The sequence below is a fragment of the Choloepus didactylus genome, chromosome 20 (assembly GCF_015220235.1).
Source record: "Choloepus didactylus isolate mChoDid1 chromosome 20, mChoDid1.pri, whole genome shotgun sequence".
In the NCBI taxonomy this organism is placed as follows: domain Eukaryota; kingdom Metazoa; phylum Chordata; class Mammalia; order Pilosa; family Megalonychidae; genus Choloepus; species Choloepus didactylus.
Window position 1 is genome coordinate 7,491,371 of NC_051326.1, and position 23,126 is coordinate 7,514,496.

Genomic DNA, 23,126 nt, shown 5'->3' on the forward strand with positions numbered 1-23,126 from the left:
GAAATCAAGAAAAAATTACATTTATAATAGCAACTAAAAGAATCAAATATCTAGGAATAAATTTAACCCAGGATGTAAAGAACTTATTCATGGAAAACTATGAAACATTGCTAAAAGAAATCAAGGAGGACCTAAATAAATGGAAGGATATTTCGTGTTCATAGAGTGGAAGATTAAATATTTTGGAGATGTCCATTCTTCCCAAAGCAATTTACAGAGTCAATGCAATCCCAATCAAAGTTCCAATAGCCTACTTTGCAGAAATGGAAAAGCCAATCATTAAATTTATATGGAATGGTAAGGGACCCCAGAAAGGCAAAATCATCTTGAAAAAGAAGAACAGAGTTGGAGGACTCACACTGATTTTAAAACTTTTTACAAAACTATAGTAACCAGAACAGACATATAGACCAATGGAATCAAACTGGAAGTTCAGAAATAAGTCCTCTATCTATGGTCAATTGATTTTTGACAAGGGCACCAAGTCTACTCAGTGGGGGAAGTATAGTTTCTCCAACAACCGGTGCTGGGAAAACTGGATAACCATTTACAAAAGAATGAAGACGACCCCTACATCACAAAAATTTACTCAAACAGATCAAAGACTTAAATAAAAGAACCACTATAAAACTCCTAGAGGAAAATATAGGGAAGCATCTTTAGGTCTTTATGTTTCTTAGACTTTACACTAAATGATTTCTTGGACTTTGCACCCAATGCAGGAGCATCAAAGAAAAAACAGACAGATGAAACTTCATCAAAATTAAATACTTTTGTGCATCAAAGCTCTTCATCCTGAAAGTAAAAGACAATCTAGAATGGCAGAAAATATTTGGAAAGCTCATATCCATTGAGGGTTTGATATCAAGAATATATAAAAAAAATCATACAGCTTAACATCAAAAAGCCACACAACCCAATTTTAAAAAGTGCACAAACTTGAAGAGAGATTTCTTTAAAGAAGATATACAAATGGGCAATAGGCACATGAACGAAATGCTCAACATCATTAGCCATTGGGGAAATGCAAATCAGAGCCACAATGAGATACCATTTCATACCATTAGAATGGCTATTATTTTAAAAAAAAAGAGGAAAATCACAAGTATTGGAGAGGATGTGGAGAAATAGGAACTCTTATTCATTTTTCATGGGAATGTAAAATTGTGTAGCCACTTTGGAAAACAGTTTTTTCTTTCCTCAGAAAGTTAAGAATAGTAATAGCATATGACTTGGCAATCTCACTTCTACATATGTACTCACAAGATTTGAAACTAGGGACCCAAACAAATATTTGCACATTGATGTTCATAGTGGCATTATTCACAATTTCCAAAAGAAGGAAGGGACTCAAGTGTACATCAACAAATGAACGGATAACAGAATGTAGTGTATTATATGATGGAATATTATTCAGTTGTAAAAAGGAATGAAGTTCCGATACATACGACAACATGGATGAACTGTGAATGTTGAGTGAAACATGCCACGCAAAAAAAGACAAGTGTTTTATGATCTCACTGATATGAAATAATCAGAATAAACAAATTCAGAGTAGAAGCTAGCTTACAGGTTACACTGGGTCATTGTGGAGGTAGGGAATGGGGAGTTAATGCCTAATCGGTAGAGAATTTTTGTTTGAGGTGATGGAAAATTTTGGTAATGGATGGTGGTGATGATAGGACAACATTGTGTGTGTAATTAACACCACTGAATTATATCTTCCGAATGTGGTTTACAGGGGTAATTTTAGGTTGAATATGTTACCAGAATAAAAATTAAAAAAAAAAAAAAAAGAACATAGGCATGCACAACACAGTGAACCTCAATGTTAACAATGGAGTATAGGTAATAGTATTATCATAGTAATATTGTTTCATCAGTTGGAAGAAAGTTACCATACTAATGCAAAGTATTAATAATAGGGAAAGCTGTATTTGCAGGGGCACCTGGGAACGGTGTATTTTCTATGTGAGTTTTCTATAAACTTACATCTTCTCCAATAAAAAATAATGTTTTAAAGACAGGGCACATAGATTTCACATAGAGCCTCTATCTTGTCATTCCTGGGGCGAGGATTGGTGTATACAATCAGCCGTACCTGCAGTGCCATTCCTATGTCCTGGCTACGTGAAGATCAGAAAAATTACTTTCTAGCTCCTACCCAGGGGAGGCAGGACTTAAAATGGAGGGAATTTCCAAGCTGCTGGAGAGGGTTTCAAAAGATTCGGGGCTACTGTAAGTACGACACGAATCCATCGCAAGCACATTTGCCACCACTTTTCCCTATTTTCCTTGGGAGGGAGTAGAAATGGCTGCTGGCAACAAAAAAGTGAAATTGGGTAGGAAGAGGATACCAGATCACTGTGACAAAAGCAAAGCGTCCACGGTCTTATGACTGAGCTGAGAAAATAGCAGCAGCCCGAGAACATGGGAGCACTTTTTGATGTGTGCAGCTCCGAGGGATTTTTGGATCCCCACTCCATAGCATAACAAATGTGTTAAAATTCACCCACATCTCCAATAAATATAAATGCTGCCCATAAATGTCTTTTGAATATCCCTTTAAAATTTTGCTTTTAAAACTACTTTTTCTTCAAGTAATTGATTCAATTTAAAGTTTGTATTGGTTTATTCACAATTATCATACAAGCTCAAGACCTCTTGCAAAGCAAAAAAACTGAACATATAATTCCTTTCACATGCAATGTATAAAGAAGTTTAATACTCAAAGCTTTTGTCATGGCATAAATTTTTATAGACATTCGTTAAAATCAATACTTTTGATCTTTCGGTTTTCTATGTGTACAAGTAATAATTTTTGTGCTTCAAACTTTTCTAAGGAATATAGAAAAGTTTAATGGATAAAACAATTTCATGAGGAGATTCCTGTACTAAAATTTTTTGTGTGGGATTTACTGGAAAAGATAGTTTAACAAAACCTAACATGAGAGGACAGAATCCAACTACAACCAAAGGCTGTACATAGCCCTGGCCGACATTTATCTCAAATAGATGACCCCTTCTATCCCTCTTCTAGTCTTTAACATAGACAAAACCCAGCCTGAGCTGTACCTTCAAGGGGAAAGACAAGCACTCTTCTACCAAGATGGAAAAGGAGTCCAGGAGAGTTTATCTGTATTCTCTCAACACAAAGAAAAGAAGGGCTGGACAGAGCTGTTCACCTAAAGCATGAAAAACATTGGGGAAGAGCTTGCAAAAGCACTATAGAAGGAGAGCATTATGAAATTGATGATGACAGATGAGAGACAAAATAGACATCACTTGCAAAAGACAGAGAAAGTGTCCAGTCTGGAAATCAGCCTACTGCTTTTCTTAGGAATGAGATGTTCAAACAGCAGAATGAGATGAAAAGGGAGTTTTCAGATTTAACACAAACCAAATACCAAAACACCATTATAGAAAAATTACTTATTTAGAAATAGAAATATGACAGAATTGACACAGCTTAAAACCAAATTACTGGCACATAAGAAAGGTTTAAAATAATCTCAATGATCATGGAGCAAAAAAAAGATGAAGAAAAGGGTTGATGTGATCTAACCTGAAAATGATTGGAGTCTTTGAAGTGAAGAAACCAACAAATAAAACAAAATTGAATGTCCTGATAGAAGGAACTGTTCGAGAGATTAAAGAAATTGAATCTGTAGATTGGAAGTCACACCATTTGCAAAGAAAAACAGATCAAGAATAATGGACTATTGTGCCTTAGACAGCTAAGGTAATGAATTTCAAGGAGGCATTAAAAACTGAAACCAAAATGGTGCAGCCGCTGTGGAGCACGGTGTGGCAGTTCCTCTAGAGCTGCCTTATGACCCCGAAATCCCGCTGCTCGGGATATACCCAGGAGAGCTGAAAGCAGGGACGTGAACAGTCATTTGCACATGGATGTTCATATTGGCATTATTCACAATCGCCAAAAGATGGAAACAACCCAAGTGTCTATCAATAGATGAATGGATAAACAAAATGTATATACATATGATGGAATATTATTCAGCAATAAGGAGTGAAGTCCTGATGCATGCAATAACATGGATGATCCTCGAGGACATTATAATTAAGTGAAATGTCAGACACAAAAGGACAAATATTATATGATCTCACTGATGTGAACTAATTATAATATGTAAACTCATAGACATAAAGTATAGAATATAGGTTACCAAGATATAGAATGAGGGTAAAGAATGGGAAGTGGTTGCTTAATATGTGCAGAATGTTTAACTAGGTTGAACTTAAACATTTGAAAATGGACAGAGGTGACAGTAGCACTTTACTGTGAGAATAACAGTGCTGAATGGTGTGTAAATGTGGTGGAAGGAGGTAGTGCAGAGTCATGCATGTCACCTGAAGGAAAGTCAGAGGTTAAAACATGGGAATGTAAAACACAGTGATTCTTGTGGTGGACAATGTCTGTGATAAACTGCATAAATACAAAAAAGTTCTTTCATGAACTAGAGAAAATGTATGACACTATTACAAGGAGTTACTGATAGAGGGGTAAATGGGGAAAAAATATAGCTATTGCAAACCTTGGACTATTGTGCCTGTTTGAAATTGTTATGGAATCAGAAGAGCCATGATCTTTTAACCCAATCTTGTTGGGTGGAACATTTTGTGTTTACATGGAGATGTGACTCACTCAACTGTGGGTGAGACCTTTGATTAAATTATTTCCATGGAGGTGTGGACCCTACCCATTCAGGGTGTCTTGATTGGTTCACTGTAGTACTTAAGAGAGCTCAAGGGTCAACACAGATGCTGACACTTGGAGACGCTTGGAGATGCAGACAGAAGGACTTTTGGAGACACTAAGCTAAGAGATGAACCGCAGAGTTTGCCCCGGAGAAGCTAAGAGAGGATCCCCACTCTTAGAGAGAAACATCCCAGAAGAACCAAGTAGAGAGCTGAGAGAAGCTAAGAGAGACAGTAGGCCAGAGACATTTTGGAGAAAGCTATTTTGAAACACAACCCCGGGAGCAAAGGACCAGCGGGCCACATGCCTTCCCAGCTGACAGAGGTGTTCCAGAAGCCATTGGCCTTCCTTCAGTGAAGGTATCCTCTTGTTGATGCCTTAGTTTGGACACTTCTTTATGGCCTTAGAACTGTAAATTTGTAACCTAATAAATCCCCTTTATAAAAGCCAATCCATTCCTGGTTTTTGCATAATGGCAGCTTCAGCAAACCGGAACAACTATATTTCACAGTAATATTTAAAACTCTTTCATCAACTGTAACAAATGTACCATACCAATACTATGGGTCAATAATAGGGGGGAAGAGGGATATGGGAGGATTTGGGTTTTCTTCTTTAATTTTTTTTCTTTTCTGGAGTAATGAAAATGGTCTAAAATTGATCATGGTGTTGTATGTGCAACTATGTGATGATACTGTGAGCCAGTGATGGTACACTTCAGATGGTTTGTATATATATCTCAATAAAATTGCATAAAAAAAACCTGAAACCATAAGATGACAGAATTAAAAGCATGCAATATTAATACATGTAAATAGAACAAACTAAACTATTAAAAGAAACATTTTTTAATAGATCAGGTCACAAAAACAAGACCAAACATGTAATGCAAACAACAGAAGCATCAAAAACAAACAAAAAGATTAACATGAAAAGATGGGCAGAAGCCTATCACACAAACCCTAAACTCAGGTTATAGAGGAATTCACCCATGGTTTCATCTATACTTTTTTAGTTTCATTTTTTACACTTAGATCTCTGATTCATTTGGAATTTGTTCCTGTGGATACTGTGAGAAATGGATCTAATTTTATCTTTCCAAATGGCTCTCCAGTTTTATCAACACCATAATTAAAAAGTTCTTCTTTACCCCACTGATCTCAGGATCCACTATCATCATATGCCACATTAGTTCTGTCTATTTTGGCACTTTCTATTCCATGCCATTGTTCTTTTCTGTCTATTTATACACCAGTCCCATGTTGTTTTAATTATAAAGACTTTGCAGTATGTTTAGATATCTGGAGGGCTAGACCCCTTCTCAGCTTTTCCTTTTCAGTGTCTTGTCAGTTATTCTTGCATGTTTATTTTGTATACAAACTTCAGTATCAACTCATCTCGTTCTAGAGAAAGCTTATTGGTGTTTTCATTGATCTCAATTTTACCAATTAATTTAGGGATACCTTGATGATGTTGCAATGTCTTAAGCAAAAACAAGCAATGTCTTCCCGTTTGCTCAAGTTTTTTCTTGTGTCTTTCAGGAAAACCTAATGTTTTCCTTTTGAACAGGAATTGAACAATTCTTGCTAAGTTTATTCCTAAACTTTAATTCTTTTTGTTCTTATTGCAAATGTAAATAAGTTTTTTATTAGTTTTCTGTGGCTGCTGTAACAAATTACCACAAAGTGGGTAGCTTAAAACAACAGGGATTTGTTTTCACAGGGCCCTGAGGCCGGACATCCTCACTCGGTACTGCTAGGTGGCTGCTCCCAGGGCTGGACCTTCTGAGGCTGCTGGGGAGAATCCATTCCAGCCCCTTTCAGCTCCTGCAGGCTGTGGGCATTGCTAGCTTGGGGCCACATCTCTCCGATCGCTGCCTCTGTGGCCGCTTGCCTTCTCTCTGCCCGTGGCTGCCAGTTCTCCCTGTTTCTACTCTTATAAGGACACTTGTGGTGGCAATTAGGCCCACTCGGGTAATCAAGGATACTCCCCCACCTCAAGATCCTTAATGTCATCACATTCGCAAAGGCACCTTTTTTCTAAAGAAAGTATCATTTCCAGGTTCCAGGGATTAGGACTTGATTTCTTGGGGGCCATTATTCAGCCCCACTACAGCTTTTCTCCTCCATCAAAATCTCCTAAGTGCTTATTATTTGTGCATATGAAACCTATCAATTTTATATCCTACTCCCTTGCTGAATTATTTTATTGTTTGAGTTTTAAATTTCTTTCCCTAGGGAGAGTTACTGGTATGCTATCATTTCAAATGCAAATGAAGATTTTTTCTTTTTCAATTATTATGCTTCTAATCACCTTCTGTCATCGAATTACCTTGTACATTTCCTCCAAGAACATCCTTACCTTCTTCCTGATCTCAGTGGGAAAGCCTCCAATGTTTCCCCATGTGTAAGAGGCTGACTTTGGGAATGAGGGGTATAGATGTGTTTAAGTTTATCAAAAGAATTTTTTCATATCTGTGGAGATAATCATATGATTTTTCTTTCTCAACCTGCCAATGTGGTGACTTATATTCATAGATTTCCTAATGTTGCACATCCTTGCATGCCATTAGAATTCCTCTTTGTCAAAGTGAATCCTTTCCTTAATGTGGTGTGACAGATTGATTCTTGAAGCTTGATTTAAGACTTTGCATTCATCTCTGTAAATGGCATTGATCTGCAATTTTCTTTCTTTTTTGTGCTGTCTTTATATTAAGTCTAGGTATCAATGTTATACATCTTCATTAAAAGAAAATCCAAGTTTTTCTTCCTTTTCTATGCTCTGAATCAATTTGTCTAGATTTGGAACTATCTGGGTTTTGAAATTTGGTTAGAATTCCTGAAAAATCAAGGCCTGGTATTTTTCTGTGGAGTAGATCCCTGTTTGTTTCCTCTGTTGTTTTCTCTATGGAAACTAGTCTGTTTACACTTTTTATTTCTGTAGGGATCAATTATAATACAATACATTTTGCTAAGAAATTACACATTTCAAATAGGTTTTCAATTTTATTTACGCTGTAATGTGCAAAGTAGTCTCTTGTGACTGTTTTTAAAATGTTCTCTGCATCATAATTATTCCCCTTGGTCATTATTTTGTGTACTTTTACCTTTACCTGTCAGTTTTATTAAAATGTCTAGTGTTTTGTTTGCTTGGCTGATTAGTTTAAAGAAGCAGGATTTTGATGCAGTTGACTTACTGTTTTTCAGTCCAAGATCTCATTAATTTATGTTTTTGATTTTTATTGCTATATTTCGGTTTGCTTTGCTGTTCATTTTCTAGCTTTTTGATTGGGAATTCAATTCATTTCTTTTCATGCTCTCATTTTCATTGCTATAGCCATTTAAAGCTATGAAATTCCCTCTGAGCCCTGCTTTAAATATAGCCAGTAGATTCTGATATTTAATGTTTTCATTATTGTTATTTTTGTAAGCCGCTTTAAAGGTATAACTGACATACAATAAACTACCCACATTTAAAATATTCATTTCTGCAAGTTTTGGCAAATATATACACCCGTGAAACCATCACAATCAATGTAATGAACATATTCAGCATCCCCAAAAGATCCCTCAAGCCACTTTGTAATCTTTCTCTCTCTCTCTAGCGTAACTTCTCTTGTAAGAAGCCTATTTGCTATTGCTGCTTGGTTTTGGTTTTCAGTTTTGTAGGCCTTTACAATTTGTTTTTGAATTTTTACAAAATTCAGCAAAATATGGCTTTGAATTTTCCCAAATTAATGACAATCAATAATTTTTCCAGACTGCGTCAATATGTGAGCTTTTATCATTAATTTTGCATAGAACATAGTTAAGCTTTTAAATTTATATAGTTTAGTTTAGGACAGTGTTATTCAATTCCATATTCAGTTGATATTTCTGCAACCATTTATCTGGCATTTTCCATTACAATACCTGTAATTCTTAGGTGAGAGTTCCATCTCATGTTTTATCTCTCAGTTTTATTTAGTTGTCTTTTATCTCAACTTGTGAGATTCTCTTACATTTATTCTTTCTTTCCCTTATTGCATTTTCTGCAGGGAAAAATCATGCTGTTTAATGCTCCCAATGATCCTTTTAATTTTGCCACTTTATTTTGAATTTTCTTATTTCACTCTGTTCTTTTTGAATAATTATCTTTCTTTTGGTATCCTTTGGTCCTGCGGTTTTCTGTTTCTATTCATGGATGCCATAATTATTTGTACTTTCAAGGTTCAAAAAGATACCATCTGAAATATTGTTTCTTATAAAAATCCATACTAGAGATTACTCTTCTTCTAAGCCTATCCTTTTACTATAGAATCTTTTCATAGGTCCCAGAATTTTTTTCTCAGTCTCAAATGGAGAAGGATCTAGAAAGAATGGGTGGCACGTACTTGGTGTTTCCTTTCTTCGCTCTGTCAAAACTAAACCTAAAACTCATGCTGGCACATAAAGGTGCATGCAATGTTTGGGACTATTCATATAGCATAGTTATGGACTCTGGATGAATAGATGAGTATTTCTATGCTCTGACTGAGCTTAGAGAATACAACACACTCAGCCATTCTTCCATGCACAGTATGGTTATGAGAGAGCACCCCACCATCTACACACGTCCTTCAGGACACTCCACTCTACTTTTGCTCTAGATGACACACATCTCAGAATACAACATGTTGAGACCCAGCCGGCTCCAATCCCCATTCTACTGTGGGCTGTGATGATCATCTCCCCACCCACATGGAGAAGTTAACGGAGCAAGGGATCCAGTTGGGACACATGACCCAGGCGTTGGCTGGCTTGGCAATGGAGTCTGGTTCGAGCCAAGCCTATCTGTGTACGGTGCAGGTGGTGGTGGTGAGTCGTGATCTCTTCTAATTACTTGCTATCTGGCCTGCTCCTCAGAGAATGTGAAATCCAAAATTATATTTTTCAATGTATTGCCGTTAAAATGTCATCAGCATAAATTTGGCTTGGATTTTTTCTATGGAACTCTTACATTTGAATTTTAGTGACGTTTCCTATGTTAGTTTCCTATGGCTGCTGTACAAAATTACCACAAATCTGGAGGCTTAAAGAAACACAGATTTACGCTCTTACATTTCTGTCATTTAGGAGTCCAATGTGGATTTCGCTGGGCTAGTTCCTCCTGGAGGTCCTAGGGGAGAATAACATTTCCTTGCTTTTTCAGCTTCTAGTGAGTGCTTCTATTTCGTAGTTCTGACCCCTTCCTCCTTCTTCAAAGCCATCATGCCAAGCTCTGTTCTGTCTTCTCATCTCCTTTTTTTGACTTCAACCATCTTGCATATCTTTTATAAAAGGTACCCTCGTGGATGCATTGAGCCCACACAGATAATCCAGGATGGGCTCCTTGTCTCAAAATTCTTCCCTTAATCCATCACAAAATTCCTTTTGCCATGTGAGGTAATATAATATATTCACAGGTTTTGGGGATTCAGATGTGGACATGTTTAGAGGTGATTATTCTGTCTACCACATTCCCCGTTTTAACTTTCTTCTGTGACTTCATGGCATTTTGTTGGACTTAGCTAGGTGAAGTGTGTTTTGATGCCTACAGGGAAGCAATAGCCTGCAGGAAGGAACTGAGGCTCCAGTTGAGCCCTGGCTGACTTCTCTGAGTTACCTGTGGAAGTTACTTAACTTCTTTAAGCATCACTTGCCTTATCTATAAAATTGAACAGATATTAACTGTGTCAATTTCATAAGGTTGTTGAAAGATATAAATGAGTTGCTAAATGAAAGATATTTAACTCAGTGCCAGGCACACAGTAAGCACTCAATATATATTAGCTCTGGTCTAATGGCACTTCAATTCAAAAAATTAAATAACATTTTTCATGTACCCATACTCTTTTTTTTTTTATTAGAAGAGTTGTAGGCTTACAGAAGTATCATGCATAAACTACAGAGCTCCAATATACCACCCTGTTCTTAACACATTGCAGTGTGGTACATGTGTTATAATTCATGAAAGAATATCTTTATAATTGTACTATTAACTGACATTTACAATAGGGTTCACTGTGTTGTACAGTCCTATGTCTGTGTGTGTGTGTGTTTTGTTTTGTTTTTACAAAATTTTATTCTAGTAACAATTGCATCTAAATATTTAACTTGTTTGGACACTCTTGGCCTTCAAATAAGTAAATTCAATCTTTTGGTTGCCCAAAGTGGTCCCTCGTTTACCAGCCAAAAGAAGGCACATTATCCAGGGAGCTATTTACCAATGTCCACCCCCACGATCCCCCACCCCCAACAGCATCTCAGCCATCAGCTTTATGCTGGATTCCACTTGGCAGCCAATGTGGGTTTCATGCATTTACTTCTGACATTAGCTTTGGAGGGTTTTGCACTTTCTCTCTCTCTCTCTCTCTCTCTCTCTCTCTCTCTCTCTCTCTCTCTCTCATCTCTATCTCTATCTCTATCATCTCTAACTCTATCTCTCCCCTCCCTATTCCTTCTCCTCTCGTTTTCTCTTTCTGTGTGATTTCATTTTATGGCTGTTTGCAAATGGCCTAAATTAACATTCCATCACTGCTCAGTGAACATGCTCGGGTGCCATCCATATACAAAAGAAAATGTTTGCTGTTTTTTAAGACTGTAGTTTCTAATTATGTTAGAATGTCAAAAATTATTCCCTTGGCTGAGTGGCCGAGACAGTGGTGAGCTGTACTGTCTTAGGTCTGCCCATAAATAACTTAACTGCAGGGCAGTGTCTTATTAACATTGTTGTACCTGCTGTTTCAAAATTGTTGTGCTCTCCTTTAACTATGCAAGAAACCACCTAATCTTTCACAACCCCTTCACATTCCAGGTCCTTTCTAGCTCTTGTCTACCCTTAAAAGCTATTCTCCTGGGGCAGCATGTCATCAAAGAGATTCTTTTCGTGGGGTGGTCCCAGCTTTTGTTACTCTATTTTGCAAGCTGAATTTGGCAAATGTGCCTGCCAATGTACCAGCTCCTACATCTGCAATTATAACTGAGTTCATGCAGTTAGATTTAATCACACAGACTTATATGACACATTGGTTGTCATAGTTTTCTGCTCCTTTAAGCATATTTAGTTTACAAGCTACTGTATTTCTAGTGACTACTTTCGGCAAAGGATTTTAATGGTATCTACTACACTGTCTTCCATACCGTTTGAATGGTTGTGTATGAATGTTTACAATCAAAAGCACAAGAAACAAGTAGAAGGGTTTTGTCTTCACAGTACTTAAACTCTTCCTGGTTCATTTTTTTAATTCAATAAAAGACTTTGAAAGGATTGACCATAACCTCATCCCTTCTTGACTTACACATGAAACAACTTGATTATTATCCAACTCTTAGTTATTTTAGAATTAAAGATGTTTGAACTCTACTCGTACAGATGATGCATTAGACAGAAGATGCTCTGTGATGCTGGGTACCATTGGCTATTTTAAATTCTCTTTAGACATGTATTTCTGTCTTGGTCAGCACTTGCCTAAGATATTTTAGATGGTTAGAAATCAGTAATGGAGCAGAATTCAATTGAGCAAACAGTTGTTGACGGCCTTTCCATGACACCACAATGCTCTAGTTTGCCTTACGTTTCCGAATAAAGCATCCTGACCACTGCTCCCACTGGGTTGGGCAAACATTGAGCAAAGATCCTACTATCTGATATGAAAGGACTCAGTTAGTCAGAAGAAAGTATCACGACAGCACAGAGCAGATTACTACCCTGCCCCACTAGCTGTCCTGAGCAACACCCACCCCTACCCCCAGTACCCCCAGTCCCCATCCTAGATATCCCGCCTCCTTTTTCTTTTCCCACCTGCCACTCAGGTTAGTGGTTTGGGCCTCCTGGGTGGAGGCCCGTTCGTGCACAATGGCATTGTCCGGTGAGGCCTTTGCTCCATGGGAACAGAAACCCCCAGCTCACAGATGGTGCGTGTGCTCCTTTCCTTCGCTGGGTTGCTCTGCAGGCATATGGTCAGTGAGTTCGACGGTGGCATTTATTTTAACATCTCCAGAAACTTAACAAAACTCGAAGCCATGGTGTTGCATTTCAGCTTGCACAGGACGGTAACTCCACTGAGGTTATGTGAACCCTCAAGAGGCTCCATGGACATGGGGGGCTTCAACAGGTGCTCAGAGCCCCCCACGGCTCAATGCACGCCTCTGTCCTGCTTAGATATGTTCTATATGTCAAATCGTTGTTTTATTTTGTTTTGTCCTACATTTTGTGTTTTGATACAGGGGCAGCAAGAGTCTATACATCCCCTAGTAAGACTTCAACATTGAGTTAATCGTTTTATATGATTCAATAAAGGAAATAATTAATGCTAAAAATATTAGAAAAATACAAAAATAGAGATTATGCTCACATCTGGTTTTAAATGAAATCAAATTGTAAAAGTTACCATGGATACCACTCAATTAAAAGAGAAAAAAAAGAATCACACCAAATATAAATGCAGAACACTGAAAGATGATAACCATCCATCAAATGCAACACCAAATATAAAACAGGACAAGACTTCTATAAGGAAAAGAAAGTTGCTGATGTTATTAAAAACAGTCAGCTATCTCTTGCTTATCTGAAATACAATTAAAATCCTGAGGCTTGAATAGGCTCAAAGTGAATGTGTGATCTTAGGTCAGAGGAAATCCTGATTGCATGCTTACAGGATGTACCAGCGATGGAGGTAACTATAGATACAGAGAGAGGTATAGCAATTGATAGAGATACAGGTGCAAACGGTGCTTTTTAGGAATGGATAAATCCATAGCGAAACACTTGCAGAGAGACAAGCAAGAACCAAGACACCGCAAAGACATGTGCACTGCGTGCGGAAGCCCTCGCAGCCGTGCGTGAGTGAGCCTGGGATGGACAGAGGGATACGCGAGGCCTCCTGGGATGCTTGTCAGGCAGGGGTGGTGCACACTCTCTGGCAACTTCCATCTAATCTACATACTTTGGGCTATTACAGGTAACAAGGAGCAGAGACCTGATAGTAATTTTCCAGAGTTCAGATTCCAGGACTCTCTGGGTTGGAAGGAGATATTGGTGGTCTGGGAATATTTCCTCAGGAAAGGCACTTTGCCTGAATGAGCAGCCTCTGATTGCAAGACGTACCCACTAGAAAACTTCCATAAATCACCACTAAACACTACTTTGCAGATTTCACAGAAAACAGCAGAAAGCCTAGTACTAGCGTTATAAGTAACACTGACCACATTGCCAAAAACACTGGGTTTTGACCACATTGTCAGAAACACTCCAAGCAATAAATCACACACAAAAATTATATATATCTAAAACTCCACTGTTTAAAAATTCAATTCAGTTTGACAAAACAATTAGCATTCTTTCTGAAGTTGAGGTCAACATGTGAAAATGTTGTCTGATTATGTAAACCAAGTTGACAGCTGGAATATACTGTGCATACCTTACAAAATCATGAAAGGGGAGAGGGCACATCACCCAGAACTGCTCAGAGTTTGTTTAGAATAGCCTGCCAGCCTCTATTGTAGCCATAGGTGGGGAGTCCTTTTCAAAGGACTTAAAGATGCTTTGCTGTCATGACTACTTCCTTCAATGTGTTTAATTGGAGATGCTTTCTTACAGGTTAGACACATAACTGTGTCTTCATTTTCTATGAAAACCAGTTTTGCTTTAGTCCATCTAGGATGTTGATGAAGCGCCTTTGAATCAATGAATGTGTCTAAAAGAGGGAGTGAGGAAAGTGAACCCATTTGCTCCAGTTTACAAAAATACTTTATCCAACTGCCAACCTCTCATTCAGCATCAAGCCCTTCTATCACAAAGGCTTTGCTTGCTGTTTCTTTTACTGGCACTGTTCCCAAGGTGTGCAGGGGCGCTGTAGTGTATTATCTGTGTAGCTGTGCAGGCTGCGGGACGAACTATCAAGAGGAATTTGGGATTTAGGTATCAAAACGGACAAGTCCCCCACGTCCATCAGCTGAGCAATACCCACTGTGATGGTTTGTCATTTTCACATGTTTTGGGCTTATACAGCATTTATGCCAGCTGAAGTTCACTCAGAAACCTTGGTACCTGTGCAACTGTAATATCTTAGCAATTCCATAATGACATTCACATGGAATCTCATATCCCCAGCCAGATTTGTGTCAGCTTCCTTAACATGCTTCAGTTGCATGAAATACTAATTAAAGGCTCTCATTGTTAACTGATATAAATAGTCTCCACTTAGCCCATTATAGGTATGGGCTGTAAGACAAACAATTATGTGACAGATGATACATGTTAACATAGAGAAATTCTGTAATGACATTTCTGTAACACCGTAACTTCTTCAACCACATGTGGTCCACATTAGGAGCTAAAAGGGGTGCTGATTGGGAAGGTGACGCACTCTCCAGCTTGTGACTTTTCCTCTAAGAATAGAAAGGCCTGGAGCACCTCTGAAGGATTGACATTACAAATGGAGTCGAGGCAATGAAATCATTAATGGGAGTTGGTTTCTAACTGTTCCACGTGTTTGGGATTCTGCACCCTGTGCCAAGCAATAGCATCAGCCTAGGTACAAAATGGGCTTATCTGCACAATCAAAGGAAAGCAATTGTATACAGTAGAGGGTTATCTCTTCAAATGTCCTCCCTAACTTGTCCCTGAGCATCCGGTTTGAAAGAGATTTTGAAATAGTGGGAAAATTAAGTTTGAAATGCACTCTTTCTCTCCAAGAGATAAATCAACTTCAAGTCAAAATAGTCAATAAAAGTAATCTGGCAATCAAATCAATACACAGATTAATTAAATCATGCACTGGCAAAGAGTCTCCTACTCCCTTGACTCTTGCCTTATTCTTCTATCACAAATTACAGGTGTCTTTTCTGAAACACTGTTTAAAGAATAATTGGGGGGTAGCTTGTCCCGTCAAACGGGAGAACTTGAAATACACAGTTCGGTTGAACAGAGCTTTGGGTCAAAGATTGTAAGCATTCTGTGAAATTAAAAATTGCTTATGTACAATAGGCAAATGGTATCTACATATTCAGTCTCTAGTAATTCTGATATTTTTCAGAATTACTGTTTGCTATCATGTATTGACCTCTTTCTAGTTGCTGAAAGCTACTTTAAAAGTTTTACGGTCTATCTCACGTGCTGCTTAAAAGTCTACATGGCAGGTATTATTCACATTTTACAGACAAAGTAATTCAGACACACAGAGCGTAAGAAACGTGCCCACATTTCTGATCAACTATAATGAGCTAGGTTCTACGATGAGGGTTGGTGATACAAAGGCAGCAAGCTATGACTGGCCCTTATCCTGGTAGAATTTATAATCTGGTGAAGGAGACAGATATTAAATCAAAGGCAATAAATAATTACAAAAAAGTGTGCTAAGTGCCACAGAGGAAAAGTTATGAAATCTCTGAGAATGTATTAAAGGGGGGTCTATCCTAGTCTGATGTGTCAGAGAAGACTTGTCTGAAGAAATAATATTTAATTTGGGACCTGAAGCATCTGAGCAGGCAAAGTGTGGTGGGGGCACTTCCTTGGCAGAGAAGCATGTGCAGTGTCCTGAGGATGGTGGGAGATGGGCATTTTCACGAAAGGAAGTGGAGGCCAGGGGTTCTGGAAAGTCATCAGCAGCAAGAGAGGGGCAAGAGGATGTGGAGGAGGAAGGCAGGAGCCAGGGCACGGGAGCTTCTGCAGACTTCACCAAGTTTTGCAGACTTTCTCTTAAGAGCAATGGGGAAAAACCAAAGAACATTTAGAACCAGTGTTGCAGACTGAATTTGCATTTTAAAACACCATCCTCTAATCACTACGAGGAAAGAGCCAGGCAAATCCAGAATATAGAACATTATGTTACACAGTGGGTCTATTTTCTCTAGAAATTCAACGTCACAAAAACAGGGTATGTGTGGGGAGAATGTAGGACGTTCCAGATTTTTAGAAAATGTCAAGAGACATAATCAAAAGCAAAGTATGATCTTTGATTTGTTACAAATTCAAACAAAGCGGCAACAAAATGAATTTTAAAGACAAAGGGAAAACTTGACTCTGGACTGAGTATTAAATTATATTAGGGTACTATTTCAGTTTTCTTAAGTATGTAAATAGTATTGTGGTTACAAAGGAACATATACTTTTTGAACATGTATGCTAAAATATTTAGAAGCAAAATAGTATGATACTTGTAATCTTTTCCTGAACCACTTCAAAATAACATACACATATACATGTAAGTATTGCATATATGGTTTTTATTTTATTTTCAATCTTCCTGCATGTTAAAAAAATTTCAGAATAAGAAGTTAAGGAAAACAACTGGTGTCTGTGTAAACACTGGCTCAGGGTTGGGCAGCAGTAGAAGATACGGGGATGCAAGGTAGTCACTACTGCAGAAATGCAGGCAAAGAATGATGGAAGCTTGAACTAAAGGGTTATCAGTAAGTGTGAAGTCACACAGAGATGTGTGAAAAATGATCAGAAGTTTGTTTCAGCTTGCTTAAGACACCAAAATGGAACATACCAGAAATGGGCTGGCTTTGAACAATGAGAATTTATTAATTTACAAGCTTACAGTTCTGAGGCTGTGAAATTGTCCAAATCAAAGCATCAACAGGTAATGCTTTCTCCCCGAGTACCGGCTACCTGTGATCCTGGGCTCCTTGGCCACATGGCCAGGCACATGGCGGTGTCTGCTGCTCTCTCCCTTCTCTTCCAAGCTTGGTGGCTTCCAGATTCTGGCTTCCTCTCTGTTTCTGTGGTTTCTGTCTCTCTCTCTGAATTTCATCCTCTGAGGAAGGACTCTAGTAAGAGGATTAGGACCCACCTGGGGCATGCCTCAATGGAAATAACCTAATCAAAGATCCCACCCAAAACAGGTCTATACCCACAGGAATGGATTTGCTTTAAGAACATGATCTTCTGGGCTACATAAAGTCTCCAAACGATCACAAAGGTAATAGCACCAGCCTTTGGTGACTTTATTAGTTTTGGAGGAAAGGCAAGGTGTCAAGGGTAACTCTCAGATCTGATTGTACCATTTACTAATGTAGGAAACAATAGCAGGGGGTGACTGTAGGGTAAAGATTTCAAATTCAGTTAGGAGCATTTTGAGTTTGCATACCTGGAGACACCCAAGTGCAGGTAAGTATGTATACAAGTCTGGATCACAGTCAGGATGCACACACACATGTGTGCACACGCGCACAAACCACTCCAGACTGTTACACTGTGATTATCCCCCTCTCCCAGTTACATTCCATATTCCAGGATCAAGAAGAGAGAAGTTTTACTTCAACAATGTTTGGGGTTCTACGCAACAGGAATGACAAAAGAAAATAATGGCAAAAATTTTAGGATATTAGTGGAGATTATTAAGTTTGAATGTGGAAGCTAAGAAGTATAGAAAGGGAATTATAGAAAGGAGAGGGCTATGGATGGAGAAAAAGCAAATTCTTCTGTGGACTGGAAGTCACACTGCAGTGCAATTACAGATTTAATGTTATAAGTTGGAAAACAAGCTGGAATAATAAGAGATAATGCATAAAGAGTGACTCTTCTGAGGTAGTTTGAGTAGCAATGATGATAAGTTCCAGAGTACGACCGTGGAGTCAGTGATGGTGGGGAAGTTAGTTGGAGGAGAAGGCCGCGGTGTTAGTACTAGCTTTGGTTGTTCCACACAGAGAATCCTAAAATACCAGTGACACAAACAGGTTAGAAGACGATGTTTCTCTCTTGTAAAAGAAGCCCAGGGGTAGGCTGTGTAGGGGACATCATCAGATCCACAGGCTCCTTCTTACTGCATTAGATTCTTATTGTGCCTTAACAAATGACCAAAAACTTAGTGGCATAAAAAAATAAAAATTTATTATCTTAAAATTCCAAAGGTTGGAAGGCCAACAGAGGTCTCACCAGGCTAAAATCAAGGAATCAGCAGGGCTGCATCCTTTCTGGAAGTTCTGGGAAAGAATTTGTTTCCTTGTCTCTTCCAGCTTCCAGAGGCCACCTGATTCCACGGCCATTCCCTCTTCCCTCATCTTCAAAGCCAGCAACTGCGAGTTGAGCACTTCTTGCAGTCATGATCTGAACTCCTCTTCTACCCCCATCTTCCACTTTTATGGATCCTTGTTTTTACATTGGACCAACACAAGGTCCTTAATCACACCTGCCAAGTCTTTTTCGCCGTATCAGTAACATGTCCACAGGTTCCAGGGACTGAGGTGTGGACATTGTTGGGGAACCATTATTCTGCCTACCACAGTTACTATTTTGCCAAGCTTATCATATAAGTTCCAGTCTCAAAGTCACTTAAAACGTAAGACAGGGGTCTTGCACTTCGGGTTCGAATGTAGGACCTAGTGACAGATCATTGCTCATATAGCAAAAACAAAGATAGTGGGATAAATTACAAAAGCAGAATTATTAAAAGACACTAGTTTAAGCAAAGAGGTTTAGAAGAATTAAATTGCAGTTAGGGCTTCTTAAGTGAGCAGAGATTGGGGGATGTTTTCCTACAGCCAAAATCCTGCATAAGGGAGAAAACTGCAATGCACCCTAACATATCTTTACATATGAATTTTAAAATGGAAATTGAACTGATTCTAATTAAAATTCCAGCCCAGTCCTGAACCAGCTCAAATATTAATTGAATGAAGATGATCAGTCTCTCACTCTGTCCAGTAGAGAATGAGTAAGCCTCTCTGAGACAAAATAGCATTAACTTCCATCTCCATGGCTCTTTTATACACATGTCAAATATATAATTGAAATTTGAGAGTTTTGAAGGAGAAAAAATGTGACTGAGAATTAAAAAAATAAATAGACATAAGAAGCAGACCCATAGATGATCCACACATTGGAATTAGACATGGATTGAAAAATAACTACTGAACCTAAGAATTCAGTAACGCTACATTCAAGAACCAGAAAATACATATTCTCATAAAATGAAAACAATAGCACCCACTTCAAGGCTGTTATGAAGTATAAAGGAGATTGCACTTTAATGACAACATTGCTCCTCTTTCCTACGGCACCCCACTGGCTCAAGGTGGTGGGGAAGTCACAGACACATACTCAGCAGCTGTCTCCCAGCCTTTGCCTAACCCCCTCCCACCTTTTTCTATTGTTTTAAGTGTTTCCCTTCCTGGAACAAGCAACCCCAGAGGCTTATCAGGGCAGGAAACTCCCCCTGGATGGATAAATACATCCCTCGGGCAGCTCAAATTTGTCTCTCCCCTCCAGCAAAGAGATGTGTGCAGAGCTGCCACCCGCCTGTCCTGACCCAGGGGGACTGGCCATGATGGGCTCTCTTCCCCTGCTCTTGTGGACCCTCAGCGCTGTGTGAGTAATGAAGTGGTCATTTGCTGAAAAAAAATTACACTTTCTCAAAACTAGTTATTATTTATCATTATATATATGCTAAACCAATTAGCAGAAAAGCTTGACAAAAATGAAAAAATAGGGAACTTCAACAGATTATTAATTAAAATGTATGCAATGTACCCACATGGATATGCTAGACTTGGAAAATTCAATCTCTGAAATGTTAAGACCTTATTGAATTAGCTCGAAGGCCAACTAGATCAACGAGAAGACAGAATTAATAAACAACACAGTTCCATAGAAATTATAAAGATTGAAGCACACACAAAAATAATGAATTTTTAAAATAGAGCTTGAGAGATATGTGGGACACAGACAAATGTTCTAACATACCTGTTGTAATTAAAATCCCTAAAGTTGAGGAGAGAGGGAAGGGAACAAAACAGACTGCAGCTGATTATTTTACAGATTGGCAGAGGACATTAATCCATGAAACAAACTGTTGGAAACCAAAGATGAAGAGCAAATTGCAAAAGTCACTAGGGGGAAGATAAAAAGACAAATGACCTTCAGAGAAAAATGATACAAACTATAGCAGACCTTTTGACAGAGACAACTGAAGTCAGAAGACAATGAAATAACACATTTAATGGGCTACAAGAAAAAGACTGCCAACCTAGAACTCAATAATCAATGGGGAAAAAATCCTTCAAAAATACATGCAAAATAAGATTTTTCAGACCAAAAAATTTGACAGAATTTACTGCCTACAGACCCAAACTGTGAGACATTAAAAGAAGCTCTTACTGCAGAAGGAAAGTGACCCCAGAAGGCAACACAGACTCGTATGAAGCAATGAAAAGCTCCAGAAAGGTTGCACATGTGGATGTATATAAATGGCTCTTTAATGCAACAATATTAACAATGTCTTGTGGTTTTTATATTATATGTAGAAGTATAATATATGACAACCATAGGGCAAAATTATGGAGAACGGCAAAATGTAATTACACTGTTGTAAGGTTTTTGTGTTGTTTATGAAGTTATAAAGAACTAATTTAATTTATATTGTATTAAGTTAAGGATGCAAATTTCAAGCTCTGAAGTTGCTGTTAAAATAATACAATACAATGAAAATGTTAATAAAGGAAATAAAGTGGAATATGAGGCAGGAAAGGAGGAATAAAGGAACAAAGGACAGATGGAACAGGTAGAAAATAAATAGCAAGGTGATAGACTTATACACAAGCGTATTGGTAATTACGTTAATAGTAAGTGGATCAAATACTTCAATTCAACAGCGATATTGTCATCCTGAATAAAAATTTGAAGACCAACTATATACTGTTTATAGGAAATACACTTTAAATATAAGAATACAGACAGGTTGAAAATAAAAAGATGGAAAAAGATATTCTATGCAAGCACTAGCCCAAAGAAAATTTTTCTAGATAAAAAGAATATTGAGGCAAGAAATATTACTGAGATACAAGTGGTTATTTTACAATGATAAAATGTCAATTTAAGAGAGATATAATTATATATTCTAAATATCTATTCAATTAATTTATGGCTTCAAAATATATGAGAAAATTTGCCAGAACAAAAAGGAAAAAATTCACAATCGTAGTATGGCACATAGACATAATTCAAAGCAAACGATGGAACAAGCATACAAAAATAAGTTAAGGATATAGAATATTTGAACTATTAACCAATGTGAACCAAATGACATTTATAGAACACTGTATTCAAGAACTATAAAATATACATTCTCTAAACCAGCTCTTATGCAAGCATCGCCAAGAAATACACAGTATATGTGTTCTAACACTAAAATTAAACTAAAACTGAAAACGAAAAATATTTCTAGAAAATCCACAAACCTTTGGAAGTTAATCAACAAAATTTTAACTAATCCATGTATCAGATAAAAAAAATCACAAAGAACACTAGGAAATATTTTGAACATAGTAATTTTTAAAATACAATATATTCACATTTGTCAGATGCAACTGAAGCAGTCCTTAGGGAGAGTCAAAGCTTTAAATACATGTATCTGAAAGATTTTTACAATTAAAGATCTAAGATTCACTTCAAGAAGGTAGAAAAAGATGTGTAAATTTAAAGTATGAAAAATTACCCTAAGAGGAGAAATCAATGAAATAGAAAACAATGAAGAAAATCAACAAGAAGTTGAGTCTTTTGAAAAGATTAATAAAATTGAACAATCTCTAGCAAGACTGATTCAAAAAAGATAAAATGCAAATGCTGTGTGTCAGAAATGAAAAGGAGTATATCACTACAGATCCAAAATTATTAAATGGAAAACAGGATATTATGAAAAAATTCATAGTGTAAAATAGCTTCAAAAGCTGTAAGCATCATATCCTCATTCCAGGATAGTACAAATGGGAAGGAAAGGAAAGAAAGGTGTACTCCATTTTTTGGAGATTTTTTGGCAGACCCACACATACTTCTAATCCTTCAGTGGCCAGAATTCAGTCAAATGGGAATATCCTCAAGGAAAGAGAGAATGTGCACCTTCCAGGAGGCCTGTGACTGGATGGGTAAATCATCAGCAAGCCTGTTGGACTCTCATACCCATCCATGTCTTCCCACTTAGTCTTTATTAGTTTTACAGGTGATTTGTTTCCATAGCTGCTGATTCTTTTGTTTAATTTTGTCTGAATCCAGACAAAGAAGAAGTGTCTTAGTGTTTGTCCCCTTAAAGAATGCAACATCTCTAGACCAGAGAGCAGATTCAAACACCATGCAATCTAGGCTTTTCATTTTACAGACGGGCACTTCTGGCTTTGACCTGCCAAGTTCACCTGTTGAGCTATGACAAAACTAGAGCCAGAATCGAACTCAGGATGCCTAGCACCTCATCCAGGGCTCTGCCCAGTACCCACTGCTGGCTGTTTGGAAGTTGTATGAACAGAGAGGAAAGGGAAGGGGATGGAGGGAAAGTAGGAAAGGGAAGGGGATGGTGTAAGAGAAAGGAATGAAAGGGAAGAGAAAGGAATGGAAGGGAAGGGGAGGGGAGGAGAAGGGATGGGGAGAGAAGGGAAGGGAAGGGATGAGGAAAACAAGGCACAGAGAGATTAAT